Consider the following 18,522-nt stretch of genomic DNA (forward strand, 5'->3'; position numbering starts at 1 on the left):
GCTTGGACTCATATACAGCATTCTAGCATGCTGTGTATAAGAGCCCGGTGGTGGTGGCCACAGCTTATAGGCCAAAAAAAGTGGTTACAGGTTCCCTTAAAATAGGTATTTCACTAAGAAAAACAAAAAAAATTTCCCTGTATGGGATAGGTGAAAAATTTAAGATTGTAAGGGGGGCAGGTTAGAGACCACCACTATTGGGAACTGCACCGCTGCACCTTCCATTGCCAGAGGCTATAAATACAGAGAGGTCTCGACACCACTTGATACAAAACCTAGTTTATTAGACAATATTAAGAACATCTTACAAATACTGTCAGGTTCTTAGAGGAGTGCTCGTTGCTCCTCAGTCCAAATTCCTATTAAATAAGGGACAATTTTCCAAATTAAGGTCCAGCAGGTTATCAAAAAACAAAGCAGATAATCCAATCTGATGTGACTGGAGACTATAGTCCTAGTAAGCACTACGGTCCCTAATTGATTGAAGGAGATTCTGGGGGTCTGGTATCTTTGGGGGTGGGGGGTCCGGGGTCGCTGGGATCCACACTTAGCAGCTATTAGTTCCAGTCTATAAAGAGAAACTGTTGCCTATGATTTGGCGCGGTGGGCTATCCTTGGAATGACTAACGAAACGACGACTGTGGCACACAGTGATTGGAGCCGAACGCGGCGGATCCTCGGCACCTGAGGAAACAGAAGAAGTGGTTTGTTATATGCACGAAGGTGCTGGAAATGTTAACGCAACGCAGTCACATGACGTTGTCAGAGCTGCGGACTGGCTAATGAGGATTGTGTGATCGCCCGCACATTGCATATCAGTATTAAAAGGGGGACCATGAATGGATGGAGCGCTCCATAGTGCGTGGTGACCAATAAATAAATATCAGAAGAGAAAAAAAAAAAAAAAGTTATTGCTTGAATAAAATTTATTGAATACATGAAAGTGCCAAATGCTTACATGAAAATCACATACAAAAACACAGAAAAGAGGAACGGAGTAAAAGGTATCAATTCCCTGGGACTGCATGTGCTAATATGTGACAGGTAAAATACTTTCTACTCCCCCCTGAAGGAACGAGTGACTGGTTTTGCATACCCGCGAAACGTACGTCGGGCCCCCCTCGAGTGGAGTGTGACTTTTTTTTGGTTTATATACTCTCTCCCCTGCATTCTGTGTAGCAATCTTATTGTTCGCACTCTCCCGCCTGCAGCTTGTACAATTATTCTAACTGCTTATATTCTCCCTCCTGCAGTTTGTATTGTGACTGTGGACACAACCATTGTGGTTTTTGGGCTACTAAGTTTAAATGCTGGGGTATTTCTTCCCTATTACATATTAGCACATGTAGTCCCAGAGTCCCCCAGGGAATTGATACAAAAAAAGAGGAACGGAGTAAAAGGTATGCGATTTTCATGTAAGCACTTGGCACTTTCATGTACATCCACATTCAATAAATTTCTTAAAGCAATAACTCTTTTCTCCTGATATTTACAGTGCTGGCCAAAAGTATTGGCACCCCTGCAATTCTGTCAGATAATTCTCCGTTTCTTCTTGAAAATGATTGCAATCACAAATTCTTTGGTATTATTATCTTCATTTATTTTGCTTGCAATGAAAAACCACGAAAGAGAATGAAACAAAAATCAAATCATTGATCATTTCACACAAAACTCCAAAAATGGGCCAGACAAAAGTATTGGCACCCTTAGCCTAATACTTGGTTGCACAACCTTTAGCCAAAATAACTGCGAACAACCGCTTCCGGTAACCATCAATGAGTTTCTTACAATGCTCTGCTGGAATTGTAGACCATTCTTCTTTGGCAAACTGCTCCAGGTCCCTGATATGTGAAGGGGGCCTTCTCCAAACTGCCATTGTGAGATCTCTCCACAGGTGTTCTATGGGGTTCAGGTCTGGACTCATTGCTGGCCACTTTAGTAGTCTCCAGTGCTTTCTCTCAAACCATTTTCTAGTGCTTTTTGAAGTGTGTTTTGGGTCATTGTCCTGCTGGAAGACCCATGACCTCTGAGGGAGACCCATGACCTATGAGGGAGACCCAGCTTTCTCACACTGGGCCCTACATTATGCTGCCAAATTTGTTGGTAGTCTTCAGACTTCATAATGCCATGCACACGGTCAAGCAGTCCAGTGCCAGAGGCAGCAAAGCAACCCCAAAACATCAGGGAACCTCCGCCATATTTGACTGTAGGGACCGTGTTCTTTTCTTTGAATGCCTCTTTTTTTTTCCTGTAAACTCTATGTTGATGGCTTTTCCAAAAAGCTCTACTTTTGTCTCATCTGACCAGAGAACATTCTTCCAAAATGTTTTAGGCTTTCTCAGGTAAGTTTTGGCAAACTCCAGCCTGGCTTTTTTATGTCTCGGGGTAAGAAGTGGGGTCTTCCTGGGTATCCTGCCAGACAGTCCCTTTTCATTCAGACGCCGACGGATAGTACGGGTTGACACTGTTGTATCCTCGGACTGCAGGGCAGCTTGAACTTGTTTGGATGTTAGTCGAGGTTCTTTATCCACCATCCGCACAATCTTGCGTTGAAATCTCTCATCAATTTTTCTTTTCCTTCCACATCTAGGGAAGTAGCCACAGTGCCATGGGCTTTACACTTCTTGATGACACTGCGCACCTTAAACACAGGAACTTTCAGGTCTTTGGAGATGGACTTGTAGCCTTGAGATTGCTCATGCTTCCTCACAATTTGGATTCTCAAGTCCTCAGACAGGTCTTTGGTCTTCTTTCTTTTCTCCATACTCAATGTGGTGCACACAAGGACACAGGACAGAGGCTGAGTCAACTTTAATCCATGTCACCTGCTGCAAGTGTGATTTATTATTACCTGTTAGGTGCCACAGGTAAGTTACAGGTGCTGTTATTACACAAATTAGAGAAGCATCACAGGATTTTTCAAACGGTGCCAATACTTTTGTCCACCCCCTTTTTTATGTTTGGTTTGGAATTATATCCAATTTGGCTTTTTGACAATTTTTTTTCTTTCATTGAAGACAAATTAAATGAAGATAACACCAAAGAATTTGTGATTGCAATCATTTCCAGGAAGAAACTGAGTATTATCTGTACTAGTAGTATTACCAATTCTGACAGAATTGCAGGGGTGCCAATACTTTTGGCCAGCACTGTATGTATTCTTTGAGTTGCTTGTTGTCAGGGATGGGCGTTATTTACACTATCCCTGCTCTTTAATAAAACATGGATAAGCTATATTTAAAGGGAACCAGTCACCGGAAGTTTATAATACTTACATCGGTTGATGTGGAGCACACTGGTCGGATGGGTGTCTCCATTCTCCGGGTCCCGCGCCTCCTCTTTCGGCCATCTTTATCCTTCTTCTGAAGCTAGTATGGATGACTTGTTCTATGTCATCTACACTAGTCGACAGTGAGGTCCTGCGCAGGCGCACTTTGATCTGCCCTGCTCACAGTGTGAACACCGCTCTATGCAAACAATCAGTGTGCAGTTTTATCATCCAGCAAACGTCCCATCCATGTTTGGAAGTGTGTGTGATTTGCTCCTAGTGGGGGCTTAGCTGTATCCTGCTGTAGTAGTAGTTTTTGGCCTAGGTAATGTACAGCTGCAGTTGCATCTTTACTGTAAGTAATGATATTTATTCCTCTTTTTGCTTTTTTTTTTAATACATCTAATCTGAGAGCAGCATAATGTAGGGGCAGAGATCCTGATTCCAGTGATGTGTCACTTACTGGGCTGCTTAGTGTGGTTTTGATAAAACCACTGAATCATCAGGAGGTTATCATTACAGGACTACTTGGCATGCTGCAGGTAGTCCAGCTTATTCATGAGGTCTGTATGGCTTCTAGATCTTCAGCAGAGAAAAGAAGGGAATTTTGTTACTTACCGTAAATTCCTTTTCTTCTAGCTCCTATTGGGAGACCCAGACGATTGGGTGTATAGCTACTGCCTCCGGAGGCCACACAAAGTATTACACTAAAAAGTGTAAGGCCCCTCCCCTTCTGCATATACACCCCCCGTGGGATCACGGGCTGCTTCAGTTTTAGTGCAAAAGCAAGAAGGAGGAAAGCCAATAACTGGTTTAAACAAATTCACTCCGAAGTAACATCGGAGAACTGAAAACCGTTGAACATGAACAACATGTGTACCCGAAAAAAACCAACAATCCCGAAGGACAACAGGGCGGGTGCTGGGTCTCCCAATAGGAGCTAGAAGAAAAGGAATTTACGGTAAGTAACAAAATTCCCTTCTTCTTCGGCGCTCCATTGGGAGACCCAGACGATTGGGACGTCCAAAAGCAGTCCCTGGGTGGGTAAAGAAATACCTCATGTTAGAGCTGCAAGACAGCCTTCCCCTATGGGGAGGTCACTGCCGCCTGCAGGACTCTTCTACCTAGGCTGGCGTCCGCCGAAGCATAGGTATGCACCTGATAATGTTTGGTGAAAGTGTGCAGACTCAACCAGGTAGCTGCCTGGCACACCTGTTGAGCCGTAGCCTGGTGTCGTAATGCCCAGGACGCACCCACGGCTCTGGTTGAGTGGGCCTTCAGCCCTGATGGAACCGGAAGCCCAGCAGAACGGTAGGCTTCAAGAATTGGTTCTTTGATCCATCGAGCCAGGGTGGCTTTGGAAGCCTGCGACCCTTTGCGCTGACCAGCGACAAGTACAAAGAGTGCATCCGAGCGGCGCAGGAGCGCCGTGCGGGAAATGTAGATTCTGAGCGCTCTCATCAGATCCAACAAATGCAAATCCAATTCATATCGATGAACTGGATGAGAAGAAAAGGAAGGTAAGGAGATATCCTGACTGAGAGGAAAGGGGGATACCACCTTAGGGAGAGACCCCGGAATCAGGCGCAGCACTACCTTGTCTTGGTGAAACACCAGGAAGGGAGCTTTGGATGACCGCGCTGCTAGGTCGGACACTCTCTGAAGAGACGTGACCGCTACCAAAAAGGCCACTTTCTGTGAAAGTCGAGAAAGTGAAACATCCCTCAGAGGCTCAAAGGGCGGCTCCTGGAGAGCAATTAGTACCCTGTTCAGATCCCATGGGTCTAACGGCCTCTTGTACGGAGGGACAATGTGACAAACCCCCTGCAGGAACGTGCGTACCTGAGGAAGTCGTACTATGCGCTTCTGAAAGAATACAGACAGCGCTGGGACTCGTCCGTTAAGGGAGCCGAGCGACAAACCTTTTCCCAAACCAGATTGCAGGAAGGAAGGAAAAAGTAGGCAATGCAAATGTCCAGGGAGACACTCCCTGAGCAGAGCACTAAGATAAGAATATCTTCCACGTCTTGTGGTAGATCTTGGCAGACGTCGGCTTCCTAGCCCGTCTCATGGTGGCAATGACGTCTTGAGATAATCCTGAAGACGCTAGGATCCAGGACTCAATGGCCACACAGTCAGGCTCAGGGCCGTAGAATTCAGATGGAAAAAACGGCCCTTGGGACAGTAAGTCTGGCCGGTCTGGTAGTGCCCACGGTTGGCCGACCGTGAGATGCCACAGATGCGGGTACCACGACCTCCTCGGCCAGTCTGGGGCGACGAGGATGGCGCGGCGGCAATCGGAGCTGATCTTGCGTAGCCCTCTGGGCAACAGTGCCAGAGGGGGAAACACATAGGGTAGCTGGAACTGCGACCAATCCTGAACTAAGGCGCCTGCCGCCAGAGCTCTTTGATCGTGAGACCGCGCCATGAAAATCGGGCCCTTGTTGTTGTGCCGAGACGCCATTAGGTCGACGTCCGGCCTCCCCCAGCGGCTACAGATTTCTTGAAACCCGTCCGGGTGCAGAGACCATTCCCCTGCGTCCATGCCCTGGCGACTGAGGAAGTCTGCTTCCCAGTTTTCTACGCCCGGGATGTGAGCTGCGGATATGGTGTATGCTCTGTCTTCCACCCACATCAGAATCCGCCGGCTTCCTGGGAGGCTTGCCGACTGCATGTTCCGCCTTGGTGGTTGATGTATGCCACCGCTGCGAAGTTGTCCGACTGAATTCGGATCTGTTTGCCTTCCAGCCTCTGCTGGAAGGCTTGCAGGGCAAGATACCCTGCCTAGATTTCCAGAACATTGATCTGAAGGGTGGACTCCTCTGAAGAGAGTCCTTGCCCGTCTGAGAAGGGGGTACGTTCCTGTCTAGGGACGTCGACTTCCCATCCCATTGGCGAAGAATGTCCTATAGAAGTGGACGCAGATGAAACTGCGCGAAAGGGACTGCCTCTGCATGAGGCGTCTTAAGGGGGGTGACTGGCCTTGAAGGAGAGACTGCACCCCCGTCTGTAGTGAACGCTGTATGTCCAGCGGGAGCTGCACTATCGCTGAGAGAGTGTGAAGCTCCATGCCAGAACATGTCAGCGATTGGGTCGGTGTCAGATTTAACTTTGAAAAGTTTATGATCCACCCGAAACTCTGGAAAGTCTCCAGCGCCACGTTCAGGCTGTGTTGGCATGCCTCTAGAGAGGGTGCCTTGACAAGTAGATCGTCCAAGTAAGGGATCACAGAGTGACCCTGAGAGTGCAGGACTGCTCCCCTTGCTGCCATGAACTTGGTGAAAAGCCGTGGGGCTGTCGCCAGACCGAAGGGCAGGGCTACGAACTGAAGATGCTCGTCTTCAATAACGAATCGTAGCCAACACCGGTGCTCTGGAGCAATCGGCACGTGGAGATAAGCATCCTGATGTCTATTGACGCTAGGAAATCTCCTTGAGACATTGAGGCAATGACGGAGCGGAGGGATTCCATCCGGAACCGCCTGGTTTTCACGTGCTTGTTGAGCAGTTTTAGGTCCAAAAGGGAACGGAATGAGCCGTCGTTTTTTGGTACCACAACCAGATAGGAGTAAAAACCGTATCTTGTTCCTGAGGAGGAACAGGGATTACCACTCCTCCTGCCTGCAGAAGAGCATCGGCTCGGTCAGGAGGTGAGGAAGTTCTGAAGATCTAGTCGGAGGACGAGAACAGAACTCTATCCTGTACACGTGAGACAAAATGTCTCTCACCCACCGGTCTTTGACCTGTGGCAGCTAACTGTCGCCAAGCGGGAGAGTCTGCCACCGACCGCGGATGCGGAGAGAGAGGGCTGAACGTCATGAGGAAGCCGCCTTGGTAGCGGTTCCTCCGGCTGCCTTCCTTGGGCGTGATTGAGCCCGCCAGGAATCTGCGCCTCTCTGAGCCTTTTGAGTCCTTTTGGACGAGGACAATTGGGACCTGCCCGAGCCTGGGAAGGACCGAAACCTCGACTGTCCTTTCCTCTGTTGGTTAATCACTTTCTTGGAAGCAGAATCTGCTTTCCATTCCCTCAACCACAAGGCTCTGCGTAAAACCACGGAGTTGGCGGACGCCACTGACGTACGGCTCGTAGAGTGCAGGACAGCATTAATAGCGTAAGTCGCAATGCAGACATTGCGAGGTTAAGGACGCCATCTGCGGCACAGATGTACATGTGACAGTGTCCACGTGCGCAAGACCAGCTGAAATAGCTTGGAATGCCCATACGGCTGCGAATGCCGGAGCAACCGACACGCCGATAGCTTCATAGACAGAATTCAACCAGAGGATCATCTGTCTGTCAATGGCATCTTTAAGTGAAGTCCCATCTTCCACTGCAACTATGGATCTAGCCGCAAGCCTGGAGATTGGGGGATCCACCTTTGGACACTGGGTCCAGCGTTTGACCACGTCAGGGAGAAAAAAGGGTAACGTGTATCCTTAATACGATTGGAGAACGCTTATCTGGATAAGTGTGGTGTTTCCGGATTGCTTCTCTGAAGTCAGAGTGGCCAGAAAAGTACTCAATATACGCTTGAGATACTGAAAAAGGATTTCTCCTGCTGTGAAGCTGACTCCTCCACCGGAGGAGCTGAGGGAGAAATATCCAACATTCCATTGATGGACGCTAGAAGATCGTTCACTATGGCGTCACCATCCGGTGTATCCGGATTGAGAGCGGTCTCAGGATCCGAGTCCTGATCAGCTACGTCTGCCTCATCATACAGAGAGTCCTGCTGGGACCCTAACCAGTGATGAAGCCGAGTGCCGCTCCCAGCGAGCTCGCTTAGGCTGTCGTCCGTGTCAGAGCCTGCGCCCTGGGATGCATGGGACCCCCCCCGGAGCACTGATTTGTTCCAAATAAGGGTGGTCAGGGAGCATTGTATCAACATTGCCCATGGTCCGTCTGGACTGCAAAGTCTCTAAGATGTTAGTCACAGTCACAGACAATCTATCAGCCGAAACTGCAACTCCGTCCCTGTCCCTAGACAGGGTTCACAGGTGGTTCCTTTGGCCACCTCTAGCAGAGACCCCGGCTGATCAAGCGCTACAGGGGAGCATTGCACACAAAGGGGACAGTGGAACCTGCCGTGTGGTGCAGTACAAGCAGCATAGAAAGCCTGTGCCTTGGCACCCTTGCTTTTTTGCTGCTGTTGTCTAGGCATCTAGAAGTATATAGCCAAGAATAGCGACCGTACAGTGCAATGTATAGCATACAAGCAGAAAGTACAAATGAACACTTCAGCACATGCAGTACAAGCAGCATAGAAAGCCTGTGCCTCAGCACCCTTGCTTTTTTGCTGCTGTTGTCTAGCCATCTAGGAGTATATAGCCAAGAATAGCGACCGTACAGTGCAGTGTATAGCATACCAGCATAAAGTACAAATGAACACTTCAGCACATGCAGTACAAGCAGCATAGAAAGCCTGTGCCTCAGCACCCTTGCTTTTTTGCTGCTGTTGTCTAGCCATCTAGGAGTATATAGCCAAGAATAGCGACCGTACAGTGCAGTGTATAGCATACCAGCATAAAGTACAAATGAACACTTCAGCACATGCAATACAAGCAGCCTAGAAAGCCTGTGCCTTAGCACCCTTGCTTTTTGCTGCTGTAGTCTAGCCATGTATGCATAAAGTACAAATGGCATTAGTGGGGTCAGCACTTCAGGTGCTGCTTACCGCCCGCAGAAACGCGGGTGTGTGGTCGCCCGAATCCTGTAACTGGTTGCCCAGAGCTCGTCTCCCTTCTCCAGCCCAGACTGCGTGCAGGAATGGCTGCCGGCGTCTTGTGAAGAGGGGCGGGCCGTGGGCGTGCCCCAGACAAGAGCGGGAAACTGGCGTCCCACTGTGTCCAGTGAAGGGGGCTGGAGAATGCAAAGCAGACTCCAGCTCTCGGCGCTGACTTTCTGTACAGCGTCCCGCCCCTCCCCTGACTGGCAGGGCTGGGGGCGGGAACGAAGCGAAAACTAGGCCGCAAAGCCGGGGACTCGAGTAATAAGCGCGGCCGTCCGATGTGCACGGCCAGCGCGGAAGTCCCCGGCGCACCACAAGTCCCAGCCGCGCCACAGTGTAAAACACCCCGCAGCGGCCGGCGCGGCAGTTTCTAACACATAAATTAACTCAGCTAAGCTGCAGTGAATAATAGCACAAGCGCTCCGCGCTGTTGTCCCCGGCGCACTAGCACTCCCAGCAATGCTGGTGTGTGTGTGCGGGATGTGTACGGGGACACAGAGTACCTTAATGTAGCAGGGCCCTGCCCTGACGATACTCAGCTCCATATCCAGCAGGTTCTCCGGGTCTGTGGATGGAGCCCGGTCTCAGTGCCTGGAGACCGGTAAGATCCCACTTCACCCAGAGCCCTGAGGGGGGATGGGGAAGGAAAACAGCATGTGGGCTCCAGCCTCCGTACCCGCAATGGGTACCTCAACCTTACAAACACCCGACAAGAGTGGGGTGAGAAGGGAGCATGCTGGGGGCCCCATATGGGCCCACTTTTCTTCCAACCGACATAGTCAGCAGCTACTGCTGACTAAAAACAGTGGAGCTATGCGTGGATGTCTGACCTCCTTCGCACAAAGCATAAAACTGAAGCAGCCCGTGATCCCACGGGGGGTGTATATGCAGAAGGGGAGGGGCCTTACACTTTTTAGTGTAATACTTTGTGTGGCCTCCGGAGGCAGTAGCTATACACCCAATCGTCTGGGTCTCCCAATGGAGCGCCGAAGAAAAGAGAATTTTGTTTACTTACCGTAAATTCTTTTTCTTATAGTTCCGACATGGGAGACCCAAACCATGGGTGTATAGCTTCTGCCTCCGGAGGACACACAAAGTACTACACTCAAACGTGTAGCTCCCCCCTCCTAGCATATACACCCCCTGCTAGCCAGTCCTAGCCAGTTTAGTGCAAAAGCTGAAGGAGGACATCCACCCACAAGTAGAGACAGAGCAAAACCCGGAACAACCGGAACCTCTGTCTACAACAACAGCCGGTGAAAGAAGGGAATTTTGTTTACTTACCGTAAATTCCTTTTCTTCTAGCTCTAATTGGGAGACCCAGACAATTGGGTGTATAGCTACTGCCTCCGGAGGCCACACAAAGTATTACACTAAAAAGTGTAAGGCCCCTCCCCTTCTGGCTATACACCCCCCGTGGGATCACGGGCTCATCAGTTTTAGTGCAAAAGCAAGAAGGAGGAAAGCCAATAACAGGTTTAAAGACAAATTCAATCCGAAGAAACATCGGAGAACTGAAACCATTCAACATGAACAACATGTGTACCCGAAAAAACCAAAAATCCCTAAGAAAACAGGGCGGGTGCTGGGTCTCCCAATTAGAGCTAGAAGAAAAGGAATTTACGGTAAGTAAACAAAATTCCCTTCTTCTTTGTCGCTCTATTGGGAGACCCAGACAATTGGGATGTCCAAAAGCAATCCCTGGGTGGGTAAAATAATACCTCGTAATAGAGCCGTAAAACGGCCCCTTCCTACAGGTGGGCAACCGCCGCCTGAAGGACTCATCTGCCTATGCTGGCATCCGCCGAAGCATAGGTATGCACCTGATAATGCTTGGTAAAAGTGTGCAGACTCGACCAGGTAGCGGCCTGGCACACCTGCTGAGCCGTAGCCTGGTGCCGTAATGCCCAGGACGCACCCACGGCTCTGGTAGAATGGGCCTTCAGCCCTGAGGGAACCGGAAGCCTAGCAGAACGGTAGGTTTCAAGAATTGGTTCCTTGATCCACCGAGGCAGTGTGGATTTGGAAGCTTGCGATCCTTTACGCTGACCAGCGACAAGGACAAAGAGTGCATCCGAGCGGCGCAAGGGCGCCGTGCGGGAAATGTAGATCCTGAGTGCTCTGACCAGATCCAACAAATGCAAACCTTTTTCAAATTGATGAACTGGATGAGGACACAATGAAGGCAAGGTGATATCCTCATGGAGATGAAAGGGGGATACCACCTTAGGGAGAAACTCCGGAATCGGACGCAGAACCACCTTGTCCTGGTGAAAAACCAGGAAGGGAGATTTGCATGACAGTGCCGCTAGCTCGGACACTCTCCGAAGAGACGTGACCGCCACTAGAAAGGCCACTTTCTGTGAAAGACGAGAAAGGGAAACATCCTTCATAGGCTCGAAAGGCGGCTTCTGGAGAGCAATTAGAACCCTGTTCAGATCCCAGGGCTCTAACGGTCGCTTGTAAGGAGGGACGATATGACAAACTCCTTGCAGGAACGTGCGTACCTGAGGAAGTCGCGCCAGGCGTTTCTGAAAAAATACAGATAGCGCTGAGACTTGTCCTTTAAGGGAGCTGAGTGACAAACCTTTTTCCAACCCGGATTGCAGGAAGGAAAGAAAAGTAGGCAATGCAAAAGGCCAGGGAGAAACTCCCTGAGCAGAGCACCAAGATAAGAATATCTTCCACGTCCTGTGGTAGATCTTGGCGGAGGATGGTTTCTAGCCTGTCTCATGGTGGCAATAACTTTTCGAGATAATCCTGAAGACGCTAGGATCCAGGACTCAATGGCCACACAGTCAGGTTCAGGACCGCAGAATTCAGATGGAAACACGGCCCTTGAGACAGCAAGTCTGGTCGGTATGGTAGTGCCCACGGTTGGCCTACCGTGAGGTGCCACAGATCTGGGTACCACGACCTCCTCGGCCAGTCTGGAGCGACAAGGATGGCGCGGCGGCAGTCGGCCCTTATCTTGCGCAGCACTCTGGGTAACAATGCCAGAGGTGGGAACACATAAGGTAGCCGGAACTGCGACCAATCTTGAACTAAGGCGTCTGCCGCCAGAGCTCGGTGATCGTGAGACCGTGCCATGAAAACCGGAACCTTGTGGTTGTGCCGTGACGCCATCAGGTCGACGTCCGGCATCCCCCAGCGGCGACAGATCTCCCGAAACACGTCCGAGTGAAGGGACCATTCCCCTGCGTCCATACTCTGGCGACTGAGGAAGTCTGCTTCCCAGTTTCCACGCCTGGGATGTGAACTGCGGATATGGTGGATGCCGTGTCGTCCACCCACGTCAGAATCCGCCGGACTTCCTGGAAGGCTTGCCGACTGCGTGTTCCGCCTTGGTGGTTGATGTATGCCACCGCTGTGGAGTTGTCCGACTGAATTCGGATCTGCTTGCCTTCCAGCCACTGCTGGAAGGCTTGTAGGGCAAGATACACTGCTCTGATTTCCAGAACATTGATCTGAAGGGTGGACTCTTTCTGAGTCCACGTACCTTGAGCCCTGTGGTGGAGAAACACTGCTCCCCCCCCCGATAGACTCGCGTCTGTCGTGACTACTGCCCAGGATGGGGGTAGGAAGGACTTTCCTTTCGACAATGCGGTGGGAAGAAGCCACCACCGAAGAGATTCCTTGGCCGCCTGAGAAAGGGAGACGTCTGTCGAGGGACGTCGACTTCCTGTCCCATTGGCGGAGAATGTCCCATTGTAGTGGACGCAGATGAAACTGCGCGAAAGGGACTGCTTCCATTGCCGCTACCATCTTCCCTAGGAAGTGCATGAGGCGTCTCAAGGGGTGCGACTGGCCTTGAAGGAGAGATTGCACCCCTGTCTGTAGTGAACGCTGTTTGTCCAGCGGAAGCTTCACTATCGCTGAGCGAGTATGAAACTCCATGCCAAGATATGTTAGCGATTGGGTCGGGGTTAGATTTGACTTTGAAAAGTTGATGATCCACCCGAAACTCTGGAGAGACTCTAGCGCAACGTTCAGGCTGTGTTGGCATGCCTCTTGAAAGGGTGCCTTGACCAGTAGATCGTCCAAATACGGGATCACAGAGTGACCTTGAGAGTGCAGGACTGCTACTACTGCTGCCATGACCTTGGTGAAGACTCGTGGGGCTGTCGTCAGCCCGAAGGGCAGAGCTACGAACTGAAGGTGTTAGTCTCCTATAACGAAGCGTAGAAAAACGCTGGTGCTGTGGAGCAATCGGCACGTGGAGATAAGCATCCTTGATGTCTATAGATGCTAGGAAATCCCCTTGAGACACTGAGGCGATGACGGAGCGGAGGGATTCCATCCGGAACCGTCTGGTTTGTACGTGCTTGTTGAGCAGTTTTAGATCCAGAACGGGACGGAACGACCCGTCCTTTTTTGGCACCACAAACAAATTGGAGTAAAAAACCGTGACCTTGTTCCTGAAGAGGAACGGGGGTCACCACTCCTTCCGCCTTTAGAGTGGACACCGCTTGCCGCAGAGCATCGGCTCGGTCGGGAGGTGGAGAAGTTCTGAAGAAGCGAGTTGGAGGACGAGAGCTGAACTCTATCCTGTACCCGTGAGACAGAATGTCTCTCACCCAACGGTCTGTGACCTGTGGCAGCCAAATGTCGCCAAAGCGGGAGAGCCTGCCACCGACCGAGGATGCGGAGAGAGGAGGCTGAAAGTCATGAGGAAGCCGCCTTGGTAGCGGTTCTTCCGGCTGTCTTTTTTGGGCGTGACTGAGTCCGCCAAGAATCTGAGCTCCTCTGATCCTTTTGAGTCCTTTTGGACGAGGAGAATTGGGACCTCCCTGAGCCTCGAAAGGACCGAAACCCCGACTGTCCCCTCCTTTGTTGGGGTTTGTTTTGTCTGGGTTGAGGTAAGGATGAATCCTTACCCTTGGAGTGTTTAATGATTTCATCTAAACGCTCACCAAACAGTCGGTCACGAGAAAATGGCAAACTGGTTAAACACTTTTTGGAAGCAGAATCTGCCTTCCATTCTCTTAACCACAAGGCTCTGCGTAAAACCACGGAGTTGGCGGACGCCACTGCCGTACGGCTCGTAGAGTCTAGGACAGCATTAATCGCGTAAGACGCAAATGCAGACATTTGAGAGGTTAAGGATGCCACCTGCGGAGCAGATGTACGTGTGACCGTGTCAATCTGTGTAAGACCAGCTGAAATAGCTTGGAGTGCCCATACGGCTGCGAATGCTGGAGCAAACGACGCGCCGATAGCCTCATAGATGGATTTCAACCAGAGCTCCATTTGTCTGTCAGTGGCATCTTTAAGTGCCGCCCCATCTTCCACTGCAACTATGGATCTAGCCGCAAGCCTGGAGATTGGAGGATCCACCTTGGGACACTGGGTCCAGCTTTTGACCACGTCAGGGGGAAAAGGATAACGTGTATCCTTAAGCCGCTTGGAAAAACGCTTCTCAGGATAAGCGTGGTGTTTCTGGATTGCCTCTCTAAAGTCAGAGTGGTCCAGAAAAGTACTTAATTTACGCTTGGGATACCTGAAATGGAATTTCTCCTGCTGTGAAGCTGTCTCCTCCACAGGAGGAGCAGGGGGAGAAATGTCCAACATTCTATTGATGGACGCTATAAGATAATTCACTATGGCGTCACCATCAGGAGTATCCAGATTGAGAGCAGTCTCAGGATCTGAATCCTGAGCAGCTACCTCCGCCTCATCATATAGAGAGTCGTCCTGCTGGGACCCTGACCAGTGTGATGAAGTGGAGGGCCGCTCATAGCGAGCCCGCTTAGGCTGTCTGGGACTGTCGTTCGTGTCAGAACCGTCACCCTGGGATGCATGTGACACCCCCGGAGCCTGAAGCTGTTCCAACTGAGGGGGACCAGGGAGCAATGAGTTAACAGTGTCCATGGCCTGAGGTACTGGTCTAGACTGCAATGTTTCAAGAATTTTAGTCATAGTCACAGACAATCTGTCAGCAAAGACTGCGAACTCCGTCCCTGTCACCTGGACAGTATTTACAGGAGGTTCTGCCTGGGTCACCTCCAGCAGAGGCCCCGGCCGAGCAAGTGCCACAGGGGCCGAGCACTGCACACAGTGGGGGTCAGTGGAACCTGCCGGTAGAACAGCCCCACAAGCGGTACAAGCAGCATAGAAAGCCTGTGCCTTGGCACCTTTGCTTTTTGCGGTCGACATGCTGTTGTGTCCTCTGAGAAATCTAGGAGGGTATATAGCAGAGGATCCCCAGCGACCGTACTGTGCAATGTAAAGCTGCAAGCATAACATACAATAAACACTTCGGCACCAGTGGGGTCAGCCCTTGAGGGCAGCTTACCGCCCGCTGAAAGCGGGTGTGTGGGCACCAGAATCCCGTGTCTGGGTCTCCCAGTCTCCTCTCTCCAGCTCAGACTGCACACAGGAATGGCTGCCGGCGTCCTGTGAAGAGAGGGATCGTGGGCGTGCCTCAAACAAAGTGCGGGAAACTGGCGTCCCACTGTGCTCAATGTGAGGGCTGGAGTATGTAAAGCAGACTCCAGCCCTCTGCGCTGACATTCTATACAGCGTCCCGCCCTTCCCCTGACTGGCAGGCCTGGGGGCGGGAACGAAACGAAACTAGGCCGCAGAAAGCCAGGGACTCGAGTAATAAGCGCGGCCGTGATATATGCACGGCCAGCGCGGAAGTCCCCGGCGCACCACAAGTCCCAGCCGCGCCGCAGCGCTGACAACAGTGGCCGCGCGGCAGTTTCAAATACATGTCCCCTCTCAGCAAAGCTGTAGATAGGAATGGCACCAGCGCGCAGCGCTGTTGTCCCCGGCGCACTAACACACCCAGCCATGCTGCAGTGTGCGCGCGGACTGTACGGGGACACAGAGTACCTTGTCGTAGCAGGGCCCTGTCCCTGACGATACTCCGCTCCCTATCCAGCAGATTCCCCAGGGGCTGTGGACGGAGCACGGTCTCTGTGCCTGGAGACCGGTAAATCCCACTTCACCCAGAGCCCTAAGGGGGATGGGGAAAAATGCAGCATGTGGGCTCCAGCCTCTGTACCCGCAATGGGTACCTCAACCTTAACAAACACCGCCGACAAAAGTGGGGTGAGAAGGGAGCATGCTGGGGGCCCTAGTATGGGCCCTCTTTTCTTCCATCCGACATAGTCAGCAGCTGCTGCTGACTAAACAGTGGAGCTATGCGTGTATGTGTGCCTCCTTCGCACAAAGCATGAAAACTGAGGAGCCCGTGATCCCACGGGAGGGTGTATAGCCAGAAGGGGAGGGGCCTTACACTTTTAAGTGTAATACTTTGTGTGGCCTCCGGAGGCAGTAGCTATACACCCAATTGTCTGGGTCTCCCAATAGAGCGACAAAGAAACACACGGAACAAGAAAACTGCCAACAGGCAACAGGGAGGGTGCTGGGTCTCCAATGTCGGAACTATAAGAAAAAGAATTTACGGTAAGTAACAAAATTCTCTTTTTCTTCATCGTTCCTTATGGGAGACCCAAACCATGGGACGTTCTAAAGCAGTCCATGGGCGGGAATAAACAGAAAAACTGAGAAGTAGGCGAAACCTAACTTCACAAATGGGCGACAGCCGTCCGAAGGATGCGTCTGCCCAAGCTCACATCTGCCGAAGCATGAGCATGCACTTTGTAGTGCTACGAAAAAGTATACAGACTAGTCCAAGTGGCAGTCTGACAGACCTGCTGAGCCGTAGCCTGTGCCTGAAAGCCTAAGAGGCACCGACAGCTCTGGTCAAGTGTGCCTTGATCCCCGGCGGGAGAGGCACTTGAGTACACTGGTAGGTATCGGAAATGGCCGACCTAAACCAACGAGCCAGGGTCGGCTTAAATGCCGAAAGGCCCTTACGGTGACCAGCGGTCAGCACAAAAGAGAGATGCGCCGCCTAAGAACAGCGGTGCGAGACACATAGATCCGGAGCGCCCGCACCAGATCCAGAGTATTCAACGCCCTTTCAAAGCGATGAACAGGAGCCGGACAAAAGGAAGGCAGGGAAAATGCCCCGGTTAAGGTGGCAGCAACCACCTTAGGGAGAAAGTCCGGAGTCGGACGGAGAACCACCTTGACTTGATGAAGGGAGGACTCCGAAGAGAGTGCAGCCAAAACAGAGACTCCCTTGAGGGAAGTCATGGCCACTAGAAAGACCACTTTCTGTGAAAGACTAAACAAGGAAACCTCCCTAAGAGGCTCAAAGGGGGGTTTCCGGAAGCTATGAGGACCGAATTAAGGTCCCAGGGCTCCAAGGGCCGCCGGTAGGGCGGAATGATGTGAGATGCGCCCTGCATGAAGGAGTGCACCTGGGCCAGCCAGGCGATACGCCGCTGGCACAACACTGACAGAGCCGAGAGCTGTCCCTTAAGGGAATTGAGGGATAGTCCTAGCTGCAGACCGGACTGCAGAAGGAACAGGAGGGACGGCAAGGCCAAAAGGCCAAAGGATACTTCCAAGCTCGAGTCATAGTGGAGATGACTTCAGGAGGGATACCAGAAGTCAGCAAGATCCATGACTCAAACGCCATGCCGTCAAACAGAGCCGTAGGCTCTGGCGGAAGGACGGATTTCGTGAGAGAAGATCTGGACAGTCCGGGAGATGCTATGGCACCTCTACGGACAGACGGAGCAGGTCAGGGTACCAAGCTTGCCTGGGTCAGTCTGGAGTAATGAGAAAGACCCGACGGCCCTCCCTTCTGATCTTGCGCAGGACTCTGGGCAAGAACTAGAGGGTGAAACACGTAGGACAGACGAAGCTGGGACCAAACTCGAACCAGTGCGTCTGCCGCTAAAAGCTGAGGATCGTGGAGCCACGGTTTGACGGCAGAAACAATCTGCCTCCCAGTTTCCCACGTCTGGGATGTGGGCTGTGGATATGGTGGACTAGGAGTCCTCCGTCCACTGAAGAATGCGATGAACCTCCAACATTGCCAGGCGGCTGAGTGCCCCGCCCTGGAGGTTGATGTAGGCAAACGCTGTAGCGTTGTCTGACTGGACTCGAATGTGCCTGGCTGCCAACAGATTGTGAAAGGCTTAGAGAGCTAGAAATACAGCTCTGATTTCCAGCACATTGATCCAGAGAGCTGATTCGGACCGAGTCCAAGTGCCCTGCGCTCCATGGTGGAGATATACTGCTCCCCAGCCGGATAGACTAGCATCTTGGTGAGGATCACCCGGGACAGAGCCAAAAAGGAGCGTCCCTGAGACAGAGGGGACGATGCCACCATTGAAATGAGCCCCTGGTCTGTGGCAAAGCCACCGCCCCGTGGAAGGAGGAAGTCCGCCTGTTCCAACAGCGGAAAATATCCAGGCGTAGAGGACGCAGATGGAACTGGGCAAGGGAATGCTTCCATTGACACCACCATCTGATCCAGCACCTGTATTAGGTGCCTGAAAGAACGACGTCGACCGCCAGCGGAGGGAGTGCTGCTTGACTAAGGGCATATTCACAAGTGCCGACAGAGTCTCGAATTGCGTCTCTGGGTCTGTGAACTTCTGGGTCGAAGTCAGAGTGGACTTGGACCGAATGACAAACCACCCGAATTGGTGAGAGTGGC

The 18,522-nt window shown here is 51.5% G+C and overlaps 1 protein-coding gene across 1 annotated transcript in view; it reads right to left on the reverse strand.

The window, feature by feature from the left end:
• Window positions 1–263: 263 nt before the first annotated feature.
• Window positions 264–18,522, reverse strand: part of CLNS1A (chloride nucleotide-sensitive channel 1A) — a 43,506-nt gene continuing 25,247 nt past the window's right edge. Inside the window, exon 7 of the mRNA XM_075334693.1 lies at window positions 264–684. The gene's annotated coding sequence lies outside the window, so the exon portion shown is untranslated. The remainder of the gene's footprint in view (window positions 685–18,522) is intronic.

The sequence above is a fragment of the Anomaloglossus baeobatrachus genome, chromosome 2 (genome assembly GCF_048569485.1).
Source record: "Anomaloglossus baeobatrachus isolate aAnoBae1 chromosome 2, aAnoBae1.hap1, whole genome shotgun sequence".
Lineage (NCBI taxonomy): Eukaryota > Metazoa > Chordata > Amphibia > Anura > Aromobatidae > Anomaloglossus > Anomaloglossus baeobatrachus.